Source organism: Pan troglodytes, chromosome 15 (genome assembly GCF_028858775.2).
Source record: "Pan troglodytes isolate AG18354 chromosome 15, NHGRI_mPanTro3-v2.0_pri, whole genome shotgun sequence".
Classification (NCBI taxonomy): Eukaryota; Metazoa; Chordata; class Mammalia; order Primates; family Hominidae; genus Pan; species Pan troglodytes.
In genome coordinates, this window is record NC_072413.2 from 29,937,422 (window position 1) to 29,958,328 (window position 20,907).

At 39.2% G+C, this 20,907-nt stretch overlaps 1 protein-coding gene and 1 non-coding gene across 13 annotated transcripts in view; one reads left to right on the forward strand and one right to left on the reverse strand.

Moving 5' to 3' along the window:
• Positions 1 to 20,907, forward strand: part of NUBPL (NUBP iron-sulfur cluster assembly factor, mitochondrial) — a 290,038-nt gene that overhangs the window by 122,586 nt on the left and 146,545 nt on the right. The window contains exon 1 of one of the 12 annotated variants that reach the window (XM_016925970.4): positions 7,068 to 7,302. The exons of the other annotated variants lie outside the window; for them this stretch is intronic. The gene's annotated coding sequence lies outside the window, so the exon portion shown is untranslated. Of the gene's footprint in view, positions 1 to 7,067; positions 7,303 to 20,907 lie in introns of those variants that run through there. 12 annotated transcript variants of the gene reach the window in all.
• LOC112205529 (U6 spliceosomal RNA) lies at positions 2,728 to 2,834 on the reverse strand. Its single transcript, XR_002939468.1, has one exon. It is a non-coding gene; the product is annotated as a U6 spliceosomal RNA (small nuclear RNA).

The window sequence follows — 20,907 nt, forward strand, 5'->3', positions numbered from 1 at the left end:
ACTGTCCTCTGGCCTTCAACTGCTACTACCATAGTAGTAGTTTCTTTAGTTGTTCTGTGAGTCAGGTGGTTTTTTCTCTGGCAGTTTTCATAGTTTCCTTGATATCTTTGGGTCATTTTTCTTGCCTATCCCTTAAATATTGATGCTTTCCAGAATTACATCCATAGCTCAATAGCTAAGGGCATGGACTCAGAAGTCACATCTGCCTGAGTTTATTCCATTTTCAATATCTAATAGCTGTGTGACCTTGGGCAGAAACTTCTCTGAGCTTTTGTTTTCTCATCTGTAAATGGGGTTGATGGTAGTTACCGCATCATGGGGATTAAATGAGTTAATATGTGTCATATGCTTAGGAAACCTAGTGTCATGTACATGGGTTTTGTAATTATTTTATTTTATCTGGGTATACTTTTTTTTTCACATTTTAACTTATCTTCAATTAAGATGCATTTTGCAATTGATGGCTTTTCAGCATTGCTTTATCCCTGTATTGAAGTGGGGTCCTTTCAGAAAGGTTTTGTATCATTTTTGCAGTCACCTGGAATGCTTTAACCTGAGGCACTTTCAATTTAATTATCCGTTAGAAGTTTTGGGGATTATGAGGGAGCACCATCCAAGAGGAAAAGGAGTGAAGTGCTATACAGATTTTCTAACCTGCATAAGAGAACTAGTATCTCTTCAAGGCACCTATCATGTGTAAGGCACTTTACTTACAACTATGGCTTTCAAGAGTTTTTAAAGAGAGAGCCTCAGGACCGTCTTTCTCAAACCAAATCTTCTACAGAACCCTAAACATAAAATAGATACAAGTGATCCATTAAATGTCTCCATACAGCTCTAGGGTACCAGGGAACAGCATTATCCCTGAGACACCTCTTCTGTCATGGCTTGAATTAATGTTGATTATAGTAAGGGAAAGTAATGAATTGAGGACTTCTCTTTGGTTAACATTCATATTTGGAGGTGTGTGATTTAGTGGGAGGAAAAGGAGTTAGTAAACAGGAAAAGAAGTAGTTCAAAAGGTAGGAAAAAACTAAGGATACTAATGTCATGAAGATTAAAGGTTTGGAGCAATGGTTTTCCAACATATCTGTATATTAGAATCATCTAGGGATTTTAAACAATTTTCAAATTTCAGCTCACACCTCAGACCAATTAAATTACAAATCCTGGGCATGTGACCCAGGCATTATCACTTTTGGAACTGTCCACCTGATTCCAGTCTGTGGACAAGTTTGGGAATCACTGGTGTGGAGAGTTTTAAGAATGATAGGTCAGGGAGAACAAGGATTGAGATAGGGCAAGGGAATAATAGATGTTCGGTGGAAATTTGTAAACCTTAACTAGAACAGGGAATGAAAAAACATTATAGGGGTTTAAGAATACATTTATAACAATACTATGTAGGTAGAGGTGTATTCTACCTATATAGAGAGTATTGTATTCTAAAATAGGCCATTCAAGAATTTGGGGGCTGGGTGAGGGAAACGAAAGGAAAATAGGATGGTAGCTTAAGGAGGAGTGGTATATTAAATTAAAGCCTTTTTTTTTCTTAAAGAGGACAGCCATACCTTTTACAAGGTGAAAGGATTCAGTGAAGAGGCAGTGAAAATTATAGAAAATGAGAGGATTGTTTTAAAAAATTATGAAAAAGGCAAAAGGGAATAGGATTAAAGGTCAGAGAGGTAAGTTATTTTTGAAAAAGAAGTTCTTCCAAATTTGTGTTTGGAATAGAAAAAAAGGGCAGATAAAGTAATCCCATCCTACCTGACACTAAAAAGAGGTTAACAAAAGGTATTCTTCCCAGTAGACGGGAAAAGATGGTGCATTTATTCAATGGAGCAGTGATGCACAGTTTTTAGTGTTCATGAAAATTACATGGAGAACTGATTTAAAATTCAAATTTATAGGCTTTCTATTCCACTCTCCCACTTGAAGATTTTTATTCAGTAGGTCCCAGGTATGGCCAAGGAATTCACATTTTAATTAGATTATTCCAGGTGACTCTAATGCTGGTGGGTCTAAAATCAGGCTTAGGCATACAATGGTACAGAGGCAGTTCTTTTTAACCGCTTTCAGAGGAATTAAAAAAAAGAGAGATGAGGAGATGAATGATAAGACCCCTGGGTAGCAGCAAAGGCCTACTGGATGCTGAATATCAAAATTTTTACTTTTGCCAAGTTTTTATGACTGTTTTCAATAACTCTTTGAAGCCTGCAAAGTGACATGGGTAAACCTTTTGTTAGATCTAGGATTAGTAACTGGTGTGGCAGAAAGTCCAAAGGAGAAAAATATCCAGGGAATTAATGAGTGGAACACTGAAGTCCTGGTTTCAAGAAAGACAGGTAGTCAAGAGGGATCAGGAGACTGGGTAAAATTGGAGAGATCAAATATGAAAACCACCTGGAATGAGGAAGAAGCAATTCAGTAGCTGGTAGAAGAAAAGGTGTGAAAAGTGATGGATAAATTGGTTGTGTTCAGAGGAGGGATATTAGAAACTTAGGCTTTTCTAAAAAATAAAAGAATTTGGAAATGAGGTTATGTGAGGAAAATCAGGTCTCTAGCAAAGCAATAAAAATGTCAAGGATCAAAGTATCACACACTGGGAGCAGGGTTGCCAGGTAATATGTAGGATGCCCAGTTAAGTTTGAGCATCAGACACGCAATGAATAATTTGGGATCTGCCTTTTCTCCATATCCTCGCCAGCATTTGCTATTGCTTTTCATAAAAACATGGAATGCTTCACAAATTTATGTGTCATCCTTGTGCAGGGGCCATGCTAATTTTCCCTGTATCATTTCAATTTTAGTATATGTGCTGCTGAAGTGAGCACTTGGGATCTGCCCATACTAAAATATTATTCAGTATGGCTGGGCACTGTGTCTCACACCTGTAATCCCAGTGCTTGGAAGACCAAGGTAGGAAGATCACTTGAGGCCAGGCGTTTGAGACCAACACGTGCAACATCGCAAGACTCTATCTCTACAAAAAATAAAAAGCAGCTGGGCATGGTTGCATGTACCAGTAGTCTTGCTATTTGGGAGGCTGAGATGGGAGGACTGATTGAGCCTAGGAATTTGAGATTGAAGTGAGCTGTGATCATGCTGCTGCACTCCAGCCTGGGCAACAGAGTGAGACCCTGTTTCAAAAAAAAAATTCATTGTGTATCTCATATTCAGGCATAAATGACTTTGAGTTTCCTGTATAACTGTGTTTGAACTGTTTGAGTCCACTTATATGAGGATTTTTTTCAGTTAACCACATTGGAAAATTTTTTGCAGATTTGGAACAACTTGAAAAAACTTGCAGATGAACCATGTATCTTAGAAATATCAAAAAATTAATAAAACATCACATATGTCATGAATGCATAAAATATATGTTGATACTAGTGTATTTTATCATGTACTACCTAAAGTATACACAAATCTATTATAAAAGTTAAAATTTATCAAAACTTAGGCATACAAAACTTACACACTGTGCATGGTGCCATTAGCAGTCAAGAGAAATGTAAACAAATGTACAGATGTAGTACTACGTTATAACTGCATAAAATTCACTGTACTACATACTATACTGCTGTGATAATTTTGTTAGCTACCTCCTGTTGCTATTGTGGTGAGCTCAAGTGTTGTGAGTATCCACTTAAAATGCTGTGTGCTAATGATCTCTGTGTGAGCAGTTCATTTCTCCAATCAATTATTACAGTAAAAAGTTATGTCTTAGAGTTTTCATGTATTTTTCATTGTGTTTAACATAATACCGTGAACCTTGAATAACACCATGGGACCATGTGAAGTGCCACTAGTGATGCTGGAAGGCTCTGAAGAAGTAAAGGAAAATCACGACATTACAAAAAAAAGTTGAATTGCTTGATATGTACCATAGAATGAAGTCTGCAGCTGCAGTTGCTTGCCATTTCAAGATAAATGAATCCAACCTAAGGACCATTGTGAGAAAAGATAAGAAAATTTGTGAAGTTGTTGCTGCAGCTACATTATCAGGCATGAAAACCTTGCACGTTTTGCCAAATACCTTTTTACTTTGTATTGAAAATGCAGCTTATATATGAGTGCAGGATTGCTATAGTAAAGCATGCCTGTAGACTAATATTATTCAAGAAAAAAATGAAGTCATTATATAACAACTTAAAGCAAAAGATAGCTGAAGAATCTAAAGGTGGAGAATTTAATGCCAGCAAAGGATGGTTTGATAATTTTAGGAAGAGGTTTCCCTTAAAAAAATATCAATGTAACGGGAGAGGCAGTTTCTGCCAGCCAAGAGGCAGCAGATGAGTTCGTGGACATCATTAAGAAAATCACTGGGCCAGGCGCGGTGTTTCACGCCTGTAATCCCAGCACTTTGGCAGGCCGAAGTGGGCAGATCATGAAGTCAGGAGTTTGAGACCAGCCTGGCCAACATAGCAAAACCCCGTCTCTACTAAAAATACAAAATGTTAGCCAGGCGTGGTGGTGGGCGCCTGTAATCCCAGCTACTCGGGTGGCTGAGGCAGGAGAATCGCTCAAACCTAGAAGGCCGAGGAGGTTGCAGTGAGCTGAGATTGCGCCATTGCACTCCAGCCCGGGCAACAGTGTGAGACTCCATCTCAAAGAAAAAAAAGAAAAAAAAAAAAAAAGAAAATCTTTGAGGAGAAAGGCTATCTGCCTGAACAGGTTTTTGTTTTTGTTTTTTTTAACTTTTAGATTCAGGGGTTCAGATAAGGGTTTGTTATATAGGTAAACTCATTTCAGGGGGGTTTGTTGTACAGATTATTTCATCACCCAGGTACTAAACCTAGTACCCAATAATTATTTTTCTTTTCCTCTTCCTCCTCCCGCCCTCCACCCTCAAGTAGGCCCCAGTGTCTGTTGTTCCTCTCTTTGTGTCCATGTGTTCTCATCATTTAGCTCCTACTTAAAAGTGAAAACACGTGGTATTTGGTTTTCTGTTCCGGCATTAGGTTGCTAAGGATAGTGGCCTACAGCTCCATCCATGTTCCTACAAGAGACCTGATCTCATTTTTTTTTTTTGTGGCTGCATTGTATTCCATGGTGTATATGTACCATCTTTTCTTTATTCAGTCTACCATTGATAGGCATTTAGGTTGATTCCGTGCCTTTGCTATTGTGAATAGTGCTGCAGGGAACATACAAGTGCATGTGTCTTTATGGTAGAATGATTTATATTCTTTAGGGTATATACCCAGTAATGGGATTGTTGGGTTGAATGGTAGTTTTGTTTAGCTCTTTGAAGAATCACCACACTGCTTTCCACAATGGTTGAGCTAATTTACACTCCCATCAACAGTGTATATATAAGTGTTCCCTTTTCCCCCCACCCTTGCCAGCATCAGTTATTTTTTGACATTTTAATAATAGCCATTCTGACTGGTGTGAGATACTGTCTCATTGTGGTTTTGATTTGCATTTGCTTAATGATCAGTGATGTTGAGCTTTTATTCATATGCTTGTTGGCTACACATATGTCTTCTTTTGATAAGTGTTCATGTCCTTTGCCCACTTTTTAATGGAGTTTTTTTTTCTTGTAAATTTGTTTAAGTTCCTTACAGCTGCTGGATATTAGACCTTTGTCAGATGCATAGTTTGTGAATATTTTCTCTCATTCTGTAGGTTGTCTGTCTAGTCTGTTGATAGTTTCTTTTGCTGTGCAGAAGCTTTTAAGTTTAATTAGATCCACCTGTCAATTTTTGCTTTTGTTGCGATTGCTGTTGACATCTTTGTCATGAAATCTTTGCCATTCCTATGTCCAGGATGGTATTGCCTAGGTTATCTTCCAGGGTTTTGATAGTTCTGGGTTTTACATTTAAGTCTTTAATCCATCTTGAGTTGATTTTTACATATCATATAAAGAAGGGGTCCAGTCTGAATCTTCTGCATATGGCTAGCCAGTTATCGCAATAAGTTCTATACTTATTGAATAGGGAGTCCTTTCCCCATTGTTTTTTTTTTGTCAGCATTGTTAAAGATCAGATGGTTGTAGGTGTGTGGCCTTATTTCTGGGCTCTCTATTCTGTTTCATTGGTCTATGTGTCTATTTTTGTACCAGTGCCATGCCTTGAACAGGTTTTTAATGCAGGTGGAATTGACTCATTCTGGAAAAAAAAATGCCACAGAGGACACTTATTAGTAAGGAAGAGAAGTGAGCACCAGGATTTAAGACAGGAAGGGCTAGGCTAACCCTATTATTTTGTGCCAGTGCAGTTAGGTTTATGATCAGGGCTGCCCTTATCTATAAAGCTGCTAACCTCTGAGCCTCAAAAGGAAAAGATAAACACCAGCTGCCAGTCTTTGGGTTGGACAACAATAAAATTTAGTGATAACCCCTTTTCTGGATTGGGTCCACTGACGTGTTTCCCTTGAAGTCAGGAAGTACCTTACCAATAAGGTACTGCCTTTCAAAATTATTTCGATATTGGACAATGCCCCTGGCCACCCAGAACCATATGAGTTCGACATGAAAGATGCTGAACTGGTCTTCTTGCCCTCAAACACAACATCTTTAATGTATCCTCTAGATCAGGGGGTTGTGAGGACCTTTAAGGCTCATTATGCAGGATACTCTATGGAAAGGATTGTCAGTGCTATGGAAGAGAACCCTGGTAGAGAAAAAATCATGAAAAAGCTGTTAAAGCTATCAAGCCCAAAAGAAATTCCTGCTGGAGAAAAGCTGTGTCCAAATGTTGTTCATGACTTCACGGAATTTATGACAGAGTCAATCAGGAAAATCATGAAAGAGATTGTGGATATGGCATCAAAGATGAGGGATGAAGGGTTTCAGATATGCACCTCAGAGAAATTCAAGACCTTGTAGACACCACACCGGAGGAATTAACAGGAGACAACTTGTTGGAGATGAGTGCTTCTGAACCAGTGCCAGATGATGAGGAAGAATTAGTAGAAGAAACTGTGCCAGGAAACAAATTGACATTAGACAACATGGCATAAGGATTTTGATTATTCAAGACTGCTTTTGGCTTTTATGACATGGACACTTCTATGATGCGGGCACTGAAACTAAAGCAAACAGAGGAAGAAGGATTGGTACCATATGGAAACATTTTTAGAGAAAAAAAAATCAGACAGAAATTACAATGTATTTCCATACACTAATACTGAGCCCCCTAAGTACTTCTCATGGGAAGAGCCAAAGAAGTTTGTCACTGCCACCCCTAAGACAGCAAGACCAGTCCCACCTCTTCCTCCTTTTCCTCAGCCTACTCAATGTGAAGATCACGAGGATGAAGACTTTTCTGGTGATCCACTTCCACTTAATGAATAGTAAATATATTTTCTCTTCCTTAATAACATTTTCTTTTCTCTAGCTTACTTTATTGTAAGAATACAGAATATACTATAACACAAAATATATGGTAATGACTGACTATGCTATTGGTAAGGCTTCTGATCAACAGCAGGGTATTAGTAAAGTTTTTTGGGAGTCAAAAGTTATATGCATATTTTTGACTGTGAGGGGAACAGTATTTCTAAGCTCTGTGTTGTTCAAGGGTCAATTGTACTATTATTTGCTAAATCTGGTAACCCTAGATGGAAGTGATGTTTCTTAAGAAACACAGGAAGGTGGGTAATAGTCAGGTTGGGAGAAGGCAGACATAATGATGCAGTGGAGCTGAATTGCTTGAGAATAAGAGTTTGAGGTAATATTAAGGGAATATGTTTAGCCCAGAGTGGCAGGCTCGTGAGTAGTGGAAATGAGGCGAACATTAGAGTAGGAGGTGGGGAGAAGAATTATACCAGGATGGGGCAGTCTTGCCAGGATTGTTCCTTGTAATTTCATTAAGGAAGATGGTTTGTCAATGCCTTTACCAACCTCTGCAGCTTCTTCTGAAGGATAACTTATTTTTTAGGATACATGAAGTCTCTTGGTTTCAACTGGCCACTGTTTGGTAATCTGCATAATTTCACCATATGTCCTTCTAACCTCATCTACTAGAAGGAAGGGAAAAGATTGATGGATAAATATGGTATATGTTCATGAATGCATTTTGTGATGCCTTGGGAAAAAAGCATGTCAGGATATATATATTTTTTAAAGTTAAACTTCAGGATCTGTTAGGAAAAATAGGCAGATATATGCTAGGATGTTATTTTGAGTATTAGATTTATCAGTATGTGTTCCTTTTTATTCTCCTGATATCTGAAACAGTTTCCTTTTATTTTCTATTTTGACTTTAATAATTATAGGTGTAAACATCTAATACATTTCACTCAATGAATAACTGATAATTTTAAATTTTTCTGTTGTTGTTTCCTGATTAGTATTTTTTTCCTCCTGAATTGTGCTCCTGAACATAGATATAATTCGTTTAATGCAAGTGAGAAAAGTCTTTTCTTAGAATCTTTGTGTTTTAAAATATGTGATATTGAAAAAACCAATTTTAGTTATTAGAAAAAAGCCACAGAAAGAAAAACTTCAAAGGCTAGTGTGATGTCAGCACCTGCTGTGGTCATAGTGTAAACCCTGGAGACCAGGGATTTTGGCAGCAGTTTTAGTGCTTTTAGTTCAATCTTAAGTATCCCCAAATGTGAAGCAGATGCCAGTTTTCTTCTCTAGGCTTCTGATAATGGCATATAATGAGTTGGTTGTTTCCTAGCAACTAAAGGAGCAGTTTCACTTTAGCTGATCCTGCAATAGAAATGAGACATTTTCCCTTGATAGTTGTTATTAGTGATTTCCCTGACAATGGAATTTCACTTTTGAATAAGGAATATTCTCAGCTTTTGGTTTCCTAAAGAATTTTGATTCTGAGTTGGGCTAAGCTCTGCTTAATCCTGTATAAAATGAAAAAAAAAAATTGAGTCCCCTAAGTACCTCTCATGGGAAGAGCCAAAGGAGTTTGATACATAGTTTCTTAAATGGCAAGTGATTATACAAGAAGCTGTAATAGGTGTATTTTCTCAGTGTTTAACAGAATAATTAATGACCACATTCTTTTTTTTTTCCTTGCTTAATATTTGCAGCAGTAGAGGTTTCTTAGGTAATGGCCAATGTATTGTGGAAATAAATATTGTAAGTTTTTATTACAAGTGCCATTTTGATATAAAGTCAGTATAAGGAAAACATATTTTAAAATCTATAACCCATTTGATTTCAAACAGTATTCTGTATCAGAAATTATTATTATACCCAGTGATTTTAAAGGCTCTTAAAATAGTTCACTTTAAGGTGAATTGTGAAACAATTCAGTGTTTAAATATTAGTAGTTGTAAGGCATCCATAATTGACTGAATCATATCTAAATCCTTCTAATTTGAAAGTAGTAATAGATCTGGATATATTCAGCCTCTTAAGATATATGGAGGCATGAGAAAAATACTTCAGACGACCTTCTTTGTAGTCATTCATAGTTTAAATAGTTTCTAAGGAAATGATCCATTTTTCTTCCTTTGACATTATAAAACTAATATAAGTTACCATCCTCATCCACCTCATCCAAATTTATGGTATGATATATTAAGTTATGCCTAAGTGTCAGAGAGATAAAATATTAAATTATGTTCTTAAGATATTAAGTTAGCCATATCTAAATATACCAAAGAAATTTATTACCTTGCATGGAAAAGGTTCATAGACTATACATTAACTATAGGTGAAGTCATTGAATATTGTTATTGTCAGTTTGGGGCATGTGACCTTATTAATTTCTTTTTATGATTTTTGCATCATCAGGTACTCTAGCAGGCCTTATATTTTAAAAATGCTTTAAACATTAAGGAATGAGGAACATTAATTAATTCAGTTTTCAGTTGGACAGGGCAGTAGCCTTTTAGGCACCTAAGACAAAATTAAAAAAAACACACACACAAAAAAAACCTTTAAACATGAGGTAGATTTTCTTTTTTTTTTTTTTGAGACAGTCTCACTCTGTTGCCCAGGCTGGAGTGCAGTGGCGCGATCTGGGCTCACTGTAAGCTCCGCCTCCTGGGTTCACACCATTCTCCTGCCTCAGCCTTCTGAGTGGCTGGGATTACAGGCACCCGCCACCACGCCTGGCTAATTTTTTGTATTTTTAGTAGAGACAGGGTTTCACCGTGTTAGCCAGGGTGGTCTTGATCTCCTGACCTCGTGATCTGCCCGCCTCGGCCTCCCAGAGTGCTGGGATTACAGGCGTGAGCCACCGTGCCTGGCCAACATGAGGTAGACTTTCTATATAATATAGTTCAGTTATTGTTCTTAGATTTATTTGGGAGCTTAATGTGAAGCTAAGGAATCAGGTACATTAATCCTGATTTTGAATTCTCCTTTCCATTTTAAAATTATAGATTAGTGAACAAGGAAATAGATACATAACTAAAGTCCAGTTCTTTGAAACATTTGTATAAGGCAGTATTATTTGGTGAGTAGCTTAGTTTGATTAATCTAACAGAAGTTCTTTTTGGGCATTTTTTCACTCATTTAGTAATTATTTATTGAGCTGACAGCAGATACTTATTGTTGTACTTTAAAAATGTCATTGGGCTTTTTGTCATCTTACAGCAACATACATACATACATACATTTATTTATTTATGATGGAGTATTGCTCTGTCGCCCAGGCAGGAGTGCAGTGGCGTGATCTCGGCTCACTGCAACCTCCGCCTCCTGGGTTCAAGCAATTCTCCTGCCTCAACCTCCTGAGTAGCTGGGATTACAGGCGTGCGCCATTACGTCCGGCTAATTTTTGTATTTTTAGTAGAGATGGGGTTTCACCATGTTGGTCAGGCTGGTCTGGAACTCCTGACCTCATGATCTGCCCACCTCGGCCTTTCAAAGTGTTGGGATTACAGGCATGAGCCTCTGCACGCAGCCAGCAGCAGACATTTATTGGCTATTTACTATGTTTGGGCCATTGGTTAGATGTTGAGGTTACACAGTTGTATAAGACATAGATCCAGAGTTCAAAATGTAAAATAAAGCCTTTAGTTACAGATCTACTTTTGACTTGTAATAATAAGCAAGAAATATAGATATGCTAGAAGTTTTGATGATTTAAAAAATACTGTTGTGCAATGTTTTATTTAAGGCAATCAAAGTTGGAATTTAGAGAACAAGGCTGAGTGTTACATAGTGTTGACCATCAGGTTGGTAATAGTGTTACACAGTATAAAAGTTTGCAGTCTCGTTTAAGGTCCATGTCATAGCGCAAACCCTGTTAGTCAGCATTGAAAGAGAACAAGTTGTTAGAAGGAGTTAGAAACAGCCTATGAATATTAATTGCTGGTTATTTCCTTCTACTTAAAATGTCCTTCTTTTTCTGTTGTCAGATGACTTACATGTGTACCTACAACTCACTGTGATGATGAGTGCTTATATATGCAGTTTTTGAGTATTGTAGTGTTCCTTTTTTTTTTTTTTTTTTAAATGTTGCTACTGGAGCTATCTAAGACCAAAAGTTACTGCAACTTTGTAGATTGGCACCAACTGTTCCCAGTTTCCCACTCACTATGGTTTGGGTGCTGGTCACCTCCAAATCTCATGTTGAAACTTGGTCCCCAACCAGGCAGTGTTGGGAGGTGGGGCCTAATGACAGGTGATGGGGTCGTGAAGGGCTGAGTCCTCACAAATGAATTAATGTTATCATGGGAATGGGTTAGTTATTACAAGAGTGTATTGTTATATAGTGAGCCTGGCCGCTTGTGCTTTCTCTTTTGCATTGCTTACTCGTCCTTTCTTAATGGAATCATGCAGCACAAAGGCCCTCACAAGATGCTGGTATCTTGACCTTGGACTTCCTAGCCTCCAGAACCATGAGCTAAATAAAACTCTATTCTTTATAAATTACCCAGTCTGTGGTATTCAGTTATAGCAACAGAAAACAGACTAAAGCACCACCTGAGTCATTTATGCCAAATTTCTCAAGTGCTGTAGTAGATTTGGTCACTGTTATTACTTCACTAATTTACTTTTATTTTTTGGTTTCTAGTAATGCAGGTATAGAGATACTTTTCACTTGATAAAATTACGTAGTGATCTGATGCTTTAAATGGGTAATTTTATCAAGAAAGCAGTAGAAATAAAGTAACCAAAGTATAAAATAAGGAGGGGAGTTACTGTTTTAAAGATATTTCACTGCTTGTGCTATGTAGTTTTGAATTGTAGCAATTTGAAAAGCTGGGAGGGACCTGGCTCTTGGAGTATTTTTCTAACCCAACACCCAGGGAAGACCTCCTGCTGCAGCCTTCTGGTTATATATAGCTGAGCTAGATTATATTCTGCTCTATATTATTGATCAGCCTTCTTGGGTCAACTCTAGTTCTGTCATCTTTGGAAGAGGAAGGTACTTTACTGTTCTTGGCCATGAATTCCTTCTTTAGGCTTTAGGTCTTGCAGACACATCTTGCACTGTTCTGGATGCTAGCATGTCATCTCTTGTTCTCCCATTTGTTATATCACTAGCTATTTCCTCACAGTGGCTCTCTCCTTTGTCAAGGTTATGCTTCTTTATCTAGTTACATGGCCTTCTTCCTTAGAACTTTTCAATATGGTATTAACTTCCTCATCCCTGATCTTGCCCTTAATTCCCAGTTTAAAGTCTTTGTTTACTTTGGAAATGACTTTTCGCCTGAGTGAAAAAAAACGTGTTCTCAACCCATTTGTAGACTAACTCAGGCTCTGAAAATGATTGAAGCTGTGGGCTCAGGTTACCAATTTTACTTTCCTGTCATTGATTCAAATGCTCCCTAAAGAGAGAGGTAGACCTTTCCCTGATTCTGTCCATTCATATTAATTTCTCATTCTCACTAAGTGAACATTAGAGAATTAGAAACCTTCAGAACATAGAATTGGGCGTATAATTTGACTGTTTAAATACAAACATAAAAGTTTAACAACAGATTTCATTTCTGATTTTTCTGGCTTCTAACTAAAGAAGTAAAAATATAAGAGAAAAACGGAGTGTCTTGTCTAACTCCAGGCCTGAGTCTGAAAAGACAACAGGAAAGGAAGTAACAAGAAAGAGAAAGGACATAAAGGTACTATGAAATTGAAGCCATCATTGTAGTTTAAATTTGACCAGTGTTTCAAATATAAAGCAAAGATGCTTGGGTCGTCTTTTGTTCTGACCAGACAGATAAACTTTTCTCATGTCCTTCTTTGTGTATCTACCAGAGGAAAGTAATGAAATAGAGGTCCTGGAACAGTTCATGTTAAGGGTAGGCTCTAACTGTAGCTCTGACAAAAGTAGGAAGCATGCAGAAACCTGGCTTGTTCATAAGAGGTAAAATGGCACAGTCTTATTCAATTGAAAGCCAACAATCAAAATTAGAGCAAAAGGAAGCACTATTAGAAAAATATGCCAAGCCAGTGAAATATATTGATCAAAGGGGAATGAAAGATATCAGACACAGTTTATTAGCAACAAAAAATAGTGAGGCTGAAGTAATTTGCTTTTGAAAATAAATAAATTAAAAGGAGGCTAATTACCACCTTTACAATATCCTATTTCTACCTTAAACACTTCCAGAAGAATGCCTTTTTTACTCTATCTGTTGTTCAATGCAGACTTAAAATTTTGTGTTAATCAATGTTTATTCTGCAATGCCAAGGTGACAAACTAAAATATGAAAAGGCTGTTAGGGCTTAACATTTTTGTTGCAGATTAAATATACAGCATTGAAAACTGGAAAGGCATGACTTCATCTCTGACCAGCAGAGTTAAAGAGAAAAATCTCTCCATTTTCCATGATGCAGACTTTGAAGAATAACCTACAGTGATTTGAACTGAGTTAGGATGAGGGTAATTATAAAACATAAGAGTCTTGTCTTCTGCAGTGATAATTAAGAAGCCTTAATAAAGGTCGCATGAGATTACTTGCTGAGCCTTTAGGAGAGCTTCTTAGAGTAGTGGCCCCTGTTGAACAGGTAAGGACTTACCCTATCTCTTTTGGTGCAGTCGGGGATCATGGGATCAGAGTCAGATGTCAAAAGCCTGCTGGGGCTATTTAAGCTCCAGGAAGACTTGAACAGATCCCAAGCAGGCGATGAGAAGAGTAATAAATATTATTGGGGACTTCCAGTACTGGAGATTATGACCTCTTTTTACTATTTAGGTAGTTACTATATTTCATTGACTTTAAGTTATGTATTTTTCAAATTTTAATATCTCTGAAATTGTAGAGTATTTTATAATCAGTAACATCTTGGCATTGTGTCAGTTTAATATTTAGCATTGTTTTCTTTCTTGGTTGTATGTAAAATAATGGTGTATCTTCCAATCTATGGTGTTTTAGATATGACGAGATATAGTCAATGTTTTCCTTATAATTATTTTAATACTGATTGAATTGTATTCCCATCTTTGCCGTAATTGCTGCAGAGTGATTCTATGTCATTCATTTTGGTCTTTTGTTTTTTTTAAGTGTTGAAAGACTATTTTAAACTGATGGTGGCAGTTTTGGTAACTTGTTTTAGTAACATCCTCTTTTATGCCCTCATCACTGACTTTATTTTCCCCCCATCACTTACCAGAGATTGCCAGATGATTCTTCCCAAAGCATAACTCTCATGTCAGTAATTTCAGAGACCATCAGTGTCTCCTTGCTACTTTTTAAAGCAAGCTACCCTCTGGCTTTATTCATTTTTTCAGTAGTTAGATGTTAGGGATATTGTTATAAATAAAAAAGGCACGAAACCTGTCCTATAGATTCTTTTGGCTACTGCGAACATTTACTTACTGATTTTTTTTTAAGCCAGTGCTATGTGATCATTCATAGTTTGAAAAAAAATTCTATACTATTTGCCTTCATAGGCATGTGTCTGTGTTCACTACTTATTTTTTGTATTATTATTAATGTGGTGTTGATGGAAAGTCCACCAAAAGAAGTGACTCAATAGTGACTTACACTTTTTTTTTTTTTTTTTTTAAGACGGAATCTCGCTTTGTCACCCAGGCTGGAGTGCAGTGGCACGATCTCGGCTCACTGCAACCTCCGCCTCCTGGGTTCAAGCAATTCTCCTGCCTCAGCCTCCCGAGTAGCTGAGACTACAGGCATGCACCACCATGCCTGGCTAATTTCTGTATTTTTAGTAGAGATGGCATTTCGCCATGTTGGTCAGGCTTGTCTTGAACTCTTGATCTCAAGCAATCCACCCGCCTTGGCCTCCCAAAGTGCTGGGATTACAGGCATGAGCCACTGCGCCTGGCCCATAATGACTTAAATATCTTTTAAAAATATTTTTTGTTTAGAGTAGGCCTATATGTCTGTAGAAACAAATATATTAGACTTTTATAGTTAGTTTATTTTGGTAGCATCTAAATGTGGTGTATTAATTATCTGAATGCAGAAAGCATCAAATTAAATAGGTTGAATTGATATATTATCCCTAGACAATAACATTTTACTAAAAGTAGCTACCTATTATTAGGTATTTACTATCTGCTAAGACTTATACTGTTTATCTGCATTCACATTTAAATCACACAATTCTGTATAATGTACTATTACTATTATTTTTACAAATGATGAAACTGAGGCACAATGAGGTTAAATAACTTGGGCAGGGTCCTACTTGTAATCTCTCTGATTCTCTTGGCTCAGCTTTTAACTAAACTGTACAACTGAAGTTTTAAAATTTTAAATTTTTGCTTGAAAGATTGAAAACACTCTTTTTAATGTCATCCCTGAAACACTAATTGACAAAATATTAAGAGTATTATTTTGTTTCCCAAGTTCTCATTCAGCTACAAGTTTTGTATTTTATACGTTGTATTTTATAAGACATTTCTGAGTGAATGTATCTGTAAATATCTTTACTCTGAAATATATTTTTGTGAAGTTTATATGGAGACCTGTTATAAAGTCTTTTTAGTAGTGTTTGGCAATGAGAAGTTTGATACTCTTCTATGTTGTGATGTCAATAACTGCAGTAATATAATTCATTTATTAAGTATAGTAACTGTAGGATTAGATTTTAAATGTTCTTACCATAACGAAATTTTAAAATGTTAAGTATGTGAGGTGATGAGTATGTTAGTTGCTTGATTTCATCATTCTGCAATGTCAGCATGTATCCAAACATCACATTGCACCACATAAATATACTGTGCAGTTATTATTTGTCAATTAAAATAAGGTAAAACTTAAAAATTGAATTAAAATTGTTATACAGTATTCATTATTTGGGCTTAATTACATTTCACTGAGGTACAATGGCATTTCCCAGTTACCCAGAACAAGCTATTATTCAGTAAAGGGAAATAAGTTTCTGTCCAGCGACACAGTAAATGTCTATATTATCCAGATTAAAACCCAACAGCTCTTTTCTTAGTGGTTAATTGTTGATACTTCTACACTGTTAAGAGGGATTTGTGGAAGCAGATGGCCATTAGTAGTTCAGTAGACTAGTTACTACTATTCAGAGGTGACAGCGTGCTGGCAGCCCTCGCTCGCTCTCGGTGCCTTCTCGGCCTCAGCGCCTACTCTGGCCGTGCTTCAGGAGCCCTTCAGCCCACTGCTGCACTGTGGGAGCCCCTCTCTGGGCTGGCCAAGGCTGCAGCCGGCTCCCTCTGCTTGCGGGGAGGTGTGGAGGGAGAGGTGTGGGTGGGAACCGAGGTTCCGTGTGGCCCTTGCAGGCCAGCGCGAGTTCCAGGTGGGCACAGGCTCGGTGGGCCCTGCACTTGGAGCGGCCGGCCAGTGCCACTGGCCCCGGGCAGTGAGGGGCCTAGCACCTGGGCCAGCAGCTGTGGAGGGTGCGCTGGGTCCTCCAGCACTGCTGGCCTGCCTGCACCGCACTTGAATTCTTGCCGGGCCTCAGCTGCCCCTCCACAGGGCAGGGCTCAGGACCTGCAGCCTGCCATGCCCCAGCCCCCTCCCCCCCACCACCATGGGTTCCCTCACGGCCTGAGCCTCCCCGATGGGTGCTGCCCCCTGCTCCAGGGCTCCCGGTCCCATCGACCGCCCAAGGGCTGAGGAGTGCAGGTGCGTGGCGTGGGACTGGCGGGCAGCTCCACCTACGGCCCCAGCACAGGATCCACTAGACGAAGCCAGCTGGGCTCCTGAGCCAGGTGGGGACTTGGAGAACTTTTATGTCTAGCTGGAGGATTGTATGTGCACCAGTCAGCACTCTGTGTCTGCTCGGGGTTTGTGGATGCACCAATCAGCACTCTGTATCTAGCTAATCTGGTGGGGACTTGGAGAACTTTTATGTCTAGCTAGAGGATTGTAAATGCACCAATCAGCACTCTGTGTCTAGCTGAAGGTTTGTAAATGCACCAGTCAGTGCTCTGCATCTGGCTCATCTAGTGGGGACTTGGAGAACTTTTATGTCTAGCTAGAGAATTGTAAATGCACCAGTCAGCCCTCTTTGTTTAGCTCAGGGATTGTAAATGCACCAGTCAGCACCCTGTCAAAATGGACCAATCAGCTGTCTGTAAAATGGACCAATCAGCAGGATGTGGGTGGGGTCAGATAAGGGAATAAAAGCAGACTGCCCAAGCCAGCAGCGGCAACCCACTTGGGTCCCCTTCCACACGTGGAAGCTTTGTTCTTTCGCTCTTTGCAATAAATCTTGCTACTGTTCACTCTTTGGGTCCGCGCCGCCTTTATGAGCTGTAACACTCACTGCGAAGGTCTGCAGCTTCACTCCTGAAGCCAGCGAGACCACAAACCCACTGGAAGGAACGAACAACTCCAGGTGCGCCACCTTTAAGAGCTGTAACACTCACTGTGAAGGTCTGTAGCTTCATTCCTGAAGTCAGTGAGACCACGAACCCACCAGTAAGAAGAAACTCTGGACACACCATCTTTAAGAACTTTAACACTCACTGCGAGGGTCCGCGGCTTCATTCTTGAAGTCAGTGAGACCAAGAACCCACCAATTCCAGACACAATAGTTTCACCTAATGTCAAGTATTGGATTATTTTCAAATCATTTTTATTCCCTGTGAACAAATAGATTTAGAGAGAACCCTTTGCAATATGTGAATAGTTTAGGTCAAATAATGGTGTTAAAGAGCATAGTCCCCATGAGACTGCCCTTACTTTTGACATTGACTGCAAGCATAGGGGTTCCCAAGATCACCCTTAGGTTCAATAATTTGTTAGAAGGACTCAACTCACTGAAAGATGTTATACTCACACTTATAGTTTATTACAGGAAAAGAGTACATATTAAAATCAGCCAAGGGAAGAAGTGCATAAGGTGGAGTCTGGGGAGTTATCAAATGCAGAGCTTCTGTTGTCTTTTCCCCTCAGAATCAGTCTGTTAGTCTCCTGGCATTGATGTATGATAATACGGGTGTAGCATTGCCAACCAGGGAAGCTCACATGAGCCTTGATGTTCAGAGTTTTTATTGGGGCTCTGTGATAGGGGCATGATTGATTGTCCATATGGCTGATCTCATTCTTTTCTCTCCTGTCCCTCCAGACATGACCCAAAGCCCCCACTCTAAATCACATTATTACTACATGGCTAGCTCAAGGCCCATGAGCAGAGACCTTAGAGATTACATCCTAGAAGCTGAGGTCAAAGACAAATTATCTTGGGGCCTTTTGGGGCAAGGTTAAATTCTCTACAGAAATAATGTGAATAATACTGGTTTCCAAAATGAATGTATGTATAAAGCTAAATTTGGATATTAACCTAGTAGCTATGACATACTGCAACTGAAATTTTCTAGTAATTAAAACTCAGAATTCCTTGAAAGTACAATTGACTCCGACTATAATATTCTGCAGCCAGAGAGGCTACTAGGACAGTTTTTTAAAAAATACTTTGAGGTCTACTAATTCTATTATACCTCACATTCCTGTCACTCTTGGTAACTGCCCAAATATTAGCCTCTCTGGTCATTAAAAAGAAAAATTTTTCATCTTTATGCTGTTTAGGACTTCCATTCTCCTAAACCTAAACATTTCTTCCTTTTCTTCCCCAATTTTTGTTTGGTGCTTCTGGTGCCCAATTTTGTACTACATAAATTCTCTTTAATATCTTTAACTAAAAACTGTGATTCCCTGCAGACAGTGCTTTTAATGAAGTCTTAAGTAGAACTTGTTTTTTGACTCACTGTCTACTGGAGATTTAGGGTAAGATTTGGCATATTCCTTATTTGCTAGGGCAGCTTCTACTCCAATACTTATATTCTTATATTCTTTTTGCAGGAGGAGAAGTTTGTTAAAAAGCTTTAGAGCAGGAGGAAAGAAAGGAAAGTGCATTTAGAAGAGAGCCAAGTGAGCAACTTGAAGAATAAGTGCCCTGTTTAACCATGATCCTAGGACTTTATAAACTGGCATCTTGTGCCCCTTTCTCGTGATTCTTCCCTTAGGGTGGGCTGCCTGCATCCGCAGTGCCCTTCTTACCCTTGGGAACTGAGCACACACAGTGTGTTTGGGGAGTTGTACGCATGCCCATCTGAGGCTTTCTTTCCTTTTCTGGTGGAGTGCCCCAGTAAGGTCATAATCCACCATTTTGCCTCTTAATGCGTGTATTAGTCTGTTTTCACACGGCTGATAAAGATGTACCTGAGACTGGGGAGAAACTTACAGATCCACATGCCTGGGGAGGCCTCACAATCATGGCAGAAGGCAAGGAGGAGCAAGTTACCTCTTACATGGATGGCTGCAGACAGAGAGCTTGTGCAGGGAAACTCCCAATTTTAAAACCATCAGATCTTGTGAGACTTATTCACTGTCTTGAGAACAGCATGGGAAAGACCCACCCCTGTGATTCAGTTATCTCCCACTGGGTCTCTCCCACAACATATGGGAATTATGGGAGCTACAAGATGAGATTTGGGCGGGGACACAGAGCCAAACCATATCATTGTGCATGCCTGGGCTCAATCGCCCAATACCTGAGATTTTATTGGAAGCCTTTTTTGCTTCTCCTTGGTGCCTGCATTTAATTAACACTTTAACAGCTGTGGATCAACAGGAGATTGTCTCTGCCTGGCACAGCTGCCGAATTATCATTTTTAGAGAGGCAGTATGATAATTGTCCAGCCACCACCTGACATTCCTACTGGGTCGGCGAGAAGAGCCCTCTCCTGCCCTGCTCATGCCGGTCTAACTACCTGTAACATTTCCCTCCTCAAGAGCCCAAGACCACAAATCTTTGAGGAAAAATGGATGAAGGTCAGTCTTCTGTAACTGCTTTCTGCTGACAGAGGGGTGGTGTTGGTTCTGTGAGTATTGGCCTCTTGCTAGCTCTCAGGGCAGGAGGGTGACTCTTTGGGTGGTAAAAGCAGTATCTATCCAGGTCCACGGGAGACGGGCAGGATTTTTCCTTCTTCCTGTCCCACTGATGGACATTCTAGGGGTCCCCTTTAGAAGCCTGCCTGCCTCTTGGGTATTGAGAGAACAGTATCTCTCACTGAGGATTTTTATACTTATATTCTTTCTGATAGTCATAGTTACTGAAAGTATAATCGGCCAGGCGTCGTGGCCCATGCCTGTAATCCCAGCACATTGGGAGGCCAAGGTGGGCAGATCACCTGAGGTCGGGAGTTTGAGACCAGCCTGAGCAACATGGAGAAACCCCGTCTCTGCTAAAAATACAAAATTAGCCAGGCATGGTGGTGCATGCCTGTAATCCCAGCTACTCGGGAGGCTGAGACAGGAGAATCGCTTGAACCCAGGAGGCAGAGGTTGCTGTGAGCCAAGATCATGCCACTGCACTCCAGCTCTAGGCAACAAGAGCAAAATTCCATCTTAAAAAAAAAAAAAGTGTAATCCTTCTCTCATTCTCTTCTTTGTTCACTTTTTTTCTCACTTGTTAAAGATGTTGGCACTTCCTATTCCCTCTAGTTCTACCCACCACCTTGGATAACTTCAGAGTTCACATAGACAATAAACTTTAACATCCCAGTGTGTCCGGAATTGGTGGGTTCTTGGTCTCGCTGCTTTCAAGAATGAAGCCGCGGACCCTTGTGCTGAGTGTTACAGTTCTTA